Source organism: Procambarus clarkii, unplaced genomic scaffold, assembly GCF_040958095.1.
Source record: "Procambarus clarkii isolate CNS0578487 unplaced genomic scaffold, FALCON_Pclarkii_2.0 HiC_scaffold_134, whole genome shotgun sequence".
NCBI lineage: Eukaryota > Metazoa > Arthropoda > Malacostraca > Decapoda > Cambaridae > Procambarus > Procambarus clarkii.
The window spans coordinates 298,817-305,238 of NW_027189167.1; positions in this window are offsets into that span (position 1 = coordinate 298,817).

Here is a 6,422-nt window from a genome sequence, read left to right on the forward strand (position 1 = left end):
CCTCTAATTACCCAACACAAAGCTGCTACTAGAACAATATCTAACTCTGGCCCCAGACAGCACTCGGTACCCTTACTCAAATCTCTGAATATGTAAGATATTAAGTAACTGCACATCCTCTTTTGTGTACTATATATATTTAAAACTCTGAATTGTAATATCAATCCTGACCTTCAACGCTTCCTAGAAGGTTGTAACAGAACTCATGGGCACCACACCAGAAACAAATACCTATTTGATATTTCAAGAGTAAGACTTAATCAAACTAGGAATGCTCTACAAATCAAGGGACCCAGAATGTGGAATGACCTTCTCAATCATGTCAAAGATTGTACCTCTCTCAACCAGTTTAAGAAGAAAACTAAGTACTACATAATTAACTCCATGTAACCTACCTTACTTGTAAATGTCAACCCATGTCTTACTATTTAAAAAAAAAGGCTGTTTGTTGACCAACTTGTATATTGGCTATTTTCTACCATTTTCCCCCCTTTTTTATATTTTATTATTTTTTTTTCTTTCAACGCAATTTATACTTGAAGCTCAATTACTATTAAGTTTTAGTCTAAGTGTTTTTTTTTCCCACCTCACCTTGCCCGAAACACTATGCATACTAGTGGCTTTAGGTATTGTATGTACTACCTCTATCTTTAAATCTAACAGAATGTTTGTACTGTAACCCTGCAGCTATGTATGTACTTTTCCTAAATAAATTATCATTATTATTATTATTATTATTATTATTATTATTATTATTATTATTATTATTATTATTATTATTATTATTATTATATTGATTGAATAAGAGTTAAATAATATTTACACTGTTGGGTGGCTTGCTATGTGTCCTGACCAAAATATATCCTATATCTAATATTACTGGCCAATAGTAAGCTAGATAGTATAGGAATTGGAGAAGACCCTTCTCTTATTGTAGACGAAGTTGGAGTTGATAAAGGGAGCACTATTAGTCCCATAACACTGGTCCAAGTGTAAATTACAGTTGTTCTGCTCCAGCAAGACTCGTGTTAAAAATTAATGACAACTCTTCTGGCCCTCTCCCACTGATATGTTGGTTGTTTTACCCAGATGTCAAAAAGTAGTTAAGGGACCCACATTTACTCCATTTTGGTACTAATATTTAAGTTGAGTCAAGGGAAATGTTTTTATGATATTTACAGTCCAGAGATTGCTGTATTAATAATGATCATTGCGTTCGGATTAAGAATCCCAACAATATATCTGGTGAATTTAATAATGACGTACCAATGGTATCCCCAGTTTTCCACTGGAGGATATTTCCACTATGCTCTCGTTTTCTATGAGTTAATTTTAAATTTTTTCTAGGGTTAATTTGTTATTACAAAACAACAGCAATATTATTTGCCTGTTGTATTAAATGTCAGTAAGGCACTCGCCTGGTGTTCCGCGAGCGGGTTCTATGTCATGGGTTCGTATCCTGGCCGGAGAGGATTTACTGGGCGCAATTCCTTAACTGTAGCCTCTGTTTAACGCAACAGTAAAATGTGTACTTGGATAAAAAAAACTATTCTTCACGGCAGGGGATCATATTCCAGGGACCTGCCCGAAACGCTACTCGTACTAGTGGCTGTACAAGAATGTAACAACTCTTGTATATATCTGAAAAAAAAATAATGTCGGGTTTCCTGACAAGTCTCATTGGCTGGATGTTGGCTTAATTTTAGTTGAGGGAAGGTGTGCCAGGCCTTCCCTGGCATCCCTCCAGAGTTTTAGAAGAATTTTTTTTAAACCTTATGTCCATAATTTGTTGATATCAGGGACATTCTGAAGTTCTGAGGAGCCTAATGATTCTCAAATAGGTGAAATTCATCGATTTTCCAGAATGTTGCAGAGTTGAAGCAATGGGAGGCGGCTAACGTGTGGTGGATGGAGTGACGGCCATCCAACGAGCTGTGCAGGACTAACGTGTGGCTTGGAGGGGGGGGGGGGTCGAGGCATAACTACACATCAGTTTTTTCAAGAAGTGCTACAGAACTATGGACAGTCCTAGTCGGCAAGGATCCGTTGTGAAATCTTCAAGGTAAGAACAATGCAGTGAAGCAGTCGCCATGTGAGATACCTTTGACATTCTTGTATACTGAAGTTTCGGCAGTGCAGTGGCCCAGTTATAGTAAGTAACACATAACTAAGAAAGTCTCTAAAACAGTTGGTATACTCTCCAAAATCAGATATTATGTTCCTAACTCTGCTCTCATCTCTCTATATTATGCACTAATCTATCCCTATCTCAACTATGGTATCTGTGCATGGGGTTCAACCACTGCAAACCACCTCAAGTCCATCATCACCCAGCAAAAATCTGCTATCAGAATAATATCAAATTCTGCTTTCAGACAACACACAGCCCCCTTGTTTAACTCCCTAAACATGCTAAACATAATCTCACTCCACAAATTCTCTTGTGTCAACTACATTTACAAAACCCTGTTCTTAAATGCAAATCCTTGTCTGAAACTCTTCCTGGACAGATGTAATAGGACCCATTATCACCACACCAGAAATAAATATCTCTTCGATATCCCCAGAGTTAAACTTAATCTGTGTAAACACTCTATGCAAATCAAGGGACCCAGTTTATGGAACTCACTCCCTACTGAATTGAAAAGCTGTCCAACTTTTACATCATTCAAAATCAATACTAAAAAGTACCTAATTTCATCTTCATAGTTTTTCACTTTTTGCCTTAAAATATCACTGTATCTATTGCTACACAATCTCCCAACCTTTATGTTCCCAATTTGAACATCTTTACCATTGTGATCATTGCTGTCTTCTTATATGTGCTGCCAATCTGTTGTATGGTGTTTATAAATCTTGTTTATCTGTATCTTTTGCTACCCAGTCTCCCAATCTTTATGTACCCATTCTGAACATCTTTACCATTGTGATCATTGCTGTCTTATATGTGCTGTCAATCTGCTGTATGGTGTCTATTAATCTTGTTTAAATTACTAATCAAGCTGTCAATGTAATCAATCAGAGCTTTAATATAACAATGTGCTTTAATATACTTACTTATCTCTCTCATCTCATTTTTCTCTTGTAATGTATCTTTCATTTATCAATTCTGATTGAAATTACCTACTTAAAATTATCTGCTAGATTAAGGACCTGCCCGAAACGCTGCGCGTACTAGTGGCTTTACAAGAATGTAAATACTGTACTACCCAATGTATTCTCACAAACCCAATGTACCTTCTTGTATATATATAAATAAATAAATAAATAAATAAATAAATAAATAAGTAGCAACAGAGACACTTGCAGTAACATTTTTAGTGGGATTCAAAATTGCTTGCCACCCCGTAGAGAGGGTCATAGATTTAGAACTTATGCGTTTCCCAGTTCTTTGAGCTGACGAGTTAACTGTTAAAGTAATTGTAAAGTTGATGACGACAACTTCAGTAACTTCTGTTTTCTGAGTAGATTTTCGATTTATTTGTTTTTTGACACTCTTGCATGCATTCAACAGGCATAGAAAAAAGTAATGTGCAGCAGAGAATAATTTTGACTATAAATGGGGCCTTAGCAGACTGGCTGTGCTGACACCCATTACGAGGTTTTGTTTAAATTTTTCAGTGATTCCAATTCGAAAATTTGGTAGTATTTCTTTTATTTCATTATATGTCATATATTAAACTGTATTTATGTGTCCTCTCTGTTATTATTAATGACATGTATTAATGCTGAATACTATTATCCAACAAACACTCTTAGACATGCATGGGATGTGAGGCACAGAACTATCAGTATACACCAAGAAACTGTAGATTAACTCTGGAAGTGTTTGTCTATACTTGACTAGAGTCTACACCAGGGGTGGGCAACCTTTTTGAGAGTGCGTGCCAAAATCAGCCAAATCTCTGACACAAACTTTTTCCACGTGCCAACCATTTTTTTAGAACATATTTGGTATCTCTTAAGAACTTTTTAAACGAAAAAATAATAAATTACCTCAGTGCAGTAAAACACCTTCTTCTCGGGGAGGAGGCAAGTGAGCAACTGTGAGAAACACTACGAAGCAAGACTGGGAGAGAGAGAGTTACGAGTCTGAGATCGTCTGAACATGTGTTCATTACGGGGACTTCATGGGGGTGGGGGACTATTGATTTCACTGGTTATATTACGGCCGTCAATGGAGAGAAGGGGAGAGCATAAGAATTCTTATCTTTCTTTAGCTTTCGAAGGTGAAGATGCTTTAGATTTAGATAGTAAAGTGAGTTTAATTAATATACGTCAAACTGAAGTTGGGCGGCATTCAAACACATGAGGTTTGTGGGGGGGGGGAGATGTTGTGGGGGTTTAAATTCAAAGTTTACGAAATTAATTTTTAAAGGTGGGCAGGCATGGCGTATTTTGCCTTCACAGATATGATTGTCAGTGTACACTGTGGTTATGAGTGCAGCCTATAGGTTAGAAAGGCTTATTACATAAAATATGAGCCAAAGTAAATAGAGGGGAATCATCATACATCGGCATGATCGATGACGTAAAAAAAGAAGGTAACTATGGCAACAAGATCAACTTCTTTTTCTTGAGACCTCTTTAACTTCGTAGAGCTTAAAGCTCTTCACCACCAGGACGTACATATACTGTCATGGCATGTAAGCTTATACCCCAAGGAAAGTAGTTTTTTTTTGTCTGTGCTTAGGGTAACATGTGCTTGCATCTGTGCTTAGGGTAACCTATGCTCTTGCGTGCCAGAGACAAGTCATCGGCGTGCCATGTTTGGCACGCGTGCCAGAGGTTGCCCACCCCTGGTCTATAGTATCAAAGTAGTGAGGATCCCACAGTGCTACTGCTGGCATATTGCCTTGGCTGAGAGTTTGATTAATTCTAATGGAGTATCTTGCTGGGTATTTTAGCTTCGCCAGTTATTTGATGGACTACTGGTACAAGCTTGACGACAAATGGCCGTCTGGACACCTGCTCCATCTCCGGCGATTTTAAGTTTCGATACTGCTGTTTTGCGTTCCGATTCAATAGTCTGGATTGTTATGACGCCTGGCGCACATATCGCCTTGGGTCACAGGATTTTTTTTTTTTTTTTTTTAATTTTACATGCGAACATGCGAATAAATTCAATACAATAAATACAAGAAAATAATACACCAAGAACAAACAATCAGACAACAAAAAATACAAAAGCACAAAGCAAATTAATACAAATTAACACAAATACAATAAATACCGGCCTGAATGGCTGACAACAAAAACACAACAATGAGCATAAACACAATGAAACACAGGAATAAGAAACAACAATACCGGACAGAAGGGTAACGGAAATACAATAAATACAACAAGACAACGGTCATGAAAAACACAACACCGGCCTGAAGGGCGCACAATAGGTACAACACATTACAACAAACCACAGGTCACAGCAAGCACACAGACTACTCAAATTGTTCATATTTATCCGGCCACTCCGCCGCCGGGAATCGAACACAATACGCCTCCCAAAGTAACATGACGTCATCCGGAACAGGTTCATTATTAACCGTACGAGGATCAGGCATCAACTCCGGCACACCCACAACAAAACACCGAGCCCGCTGTACCCAGATGGAAGAAGGGCACCACGGAACAGGATGCACGCGGTCAACAATTTCAAACCGCAAAGGATGCTGAGCATCACACGCCACGGTGGAGGCCAAGACGAGAGGGAGGGGCTCCTTCCCACGAGGCCGGGCAATGGGCAGCGCACTGGGAGCCTCCTTGGCTGCCTCACAGGGCCCCGTGTCAACCACCGGACGTTGCACCTGCAGGGACCCCCCCACACTTGGCATCCTTCTTCAGTACCAGCTTGAGGCCTCGGCTCGCACCAGAACTCTCATCATCCACGTCTGTAGGAGCGACCACCCCCCACTGCAGAGAACCTTCTGCAGGAGAAAGAACAGGAGGTAAATCATACATACCACCATTGTCAACAGCAGACACATGGACGTCAGCAACCACTAGCGACGTAGAGCGCGAAGCACCCGGAACTGCCACATCATCGCCCGAAGCTCCACCTGCGTCGAAGTTCTCCACATCAGCCCAAGCAGTTGAAGAACGCCTGGAACACTTGGGCACCGGCCGCACATCCTCACTGCCGGTGGCGGACCCAGAACCACGGGCCTCACAAACTGTGCGAACCGACGCCCATCGCAGTACGGCAGCAGCTTCAACCACAGGGGGAACTGGGCCGCACACTACAGGATGCTCCGTAGCCCCCCCCAGCACCCAGCACAGCCATAACACCTGGCGAGGGCTCAGGGCCAGGCGCAGCAGTAGGAGACGAGGAAGATGTAGACAACTCACAGAGACCATCCGGAAGACCCTCGGGAGCAACTGGCACAGCGAATTGACCAGCGACAGGAGCCACCGGAACACCC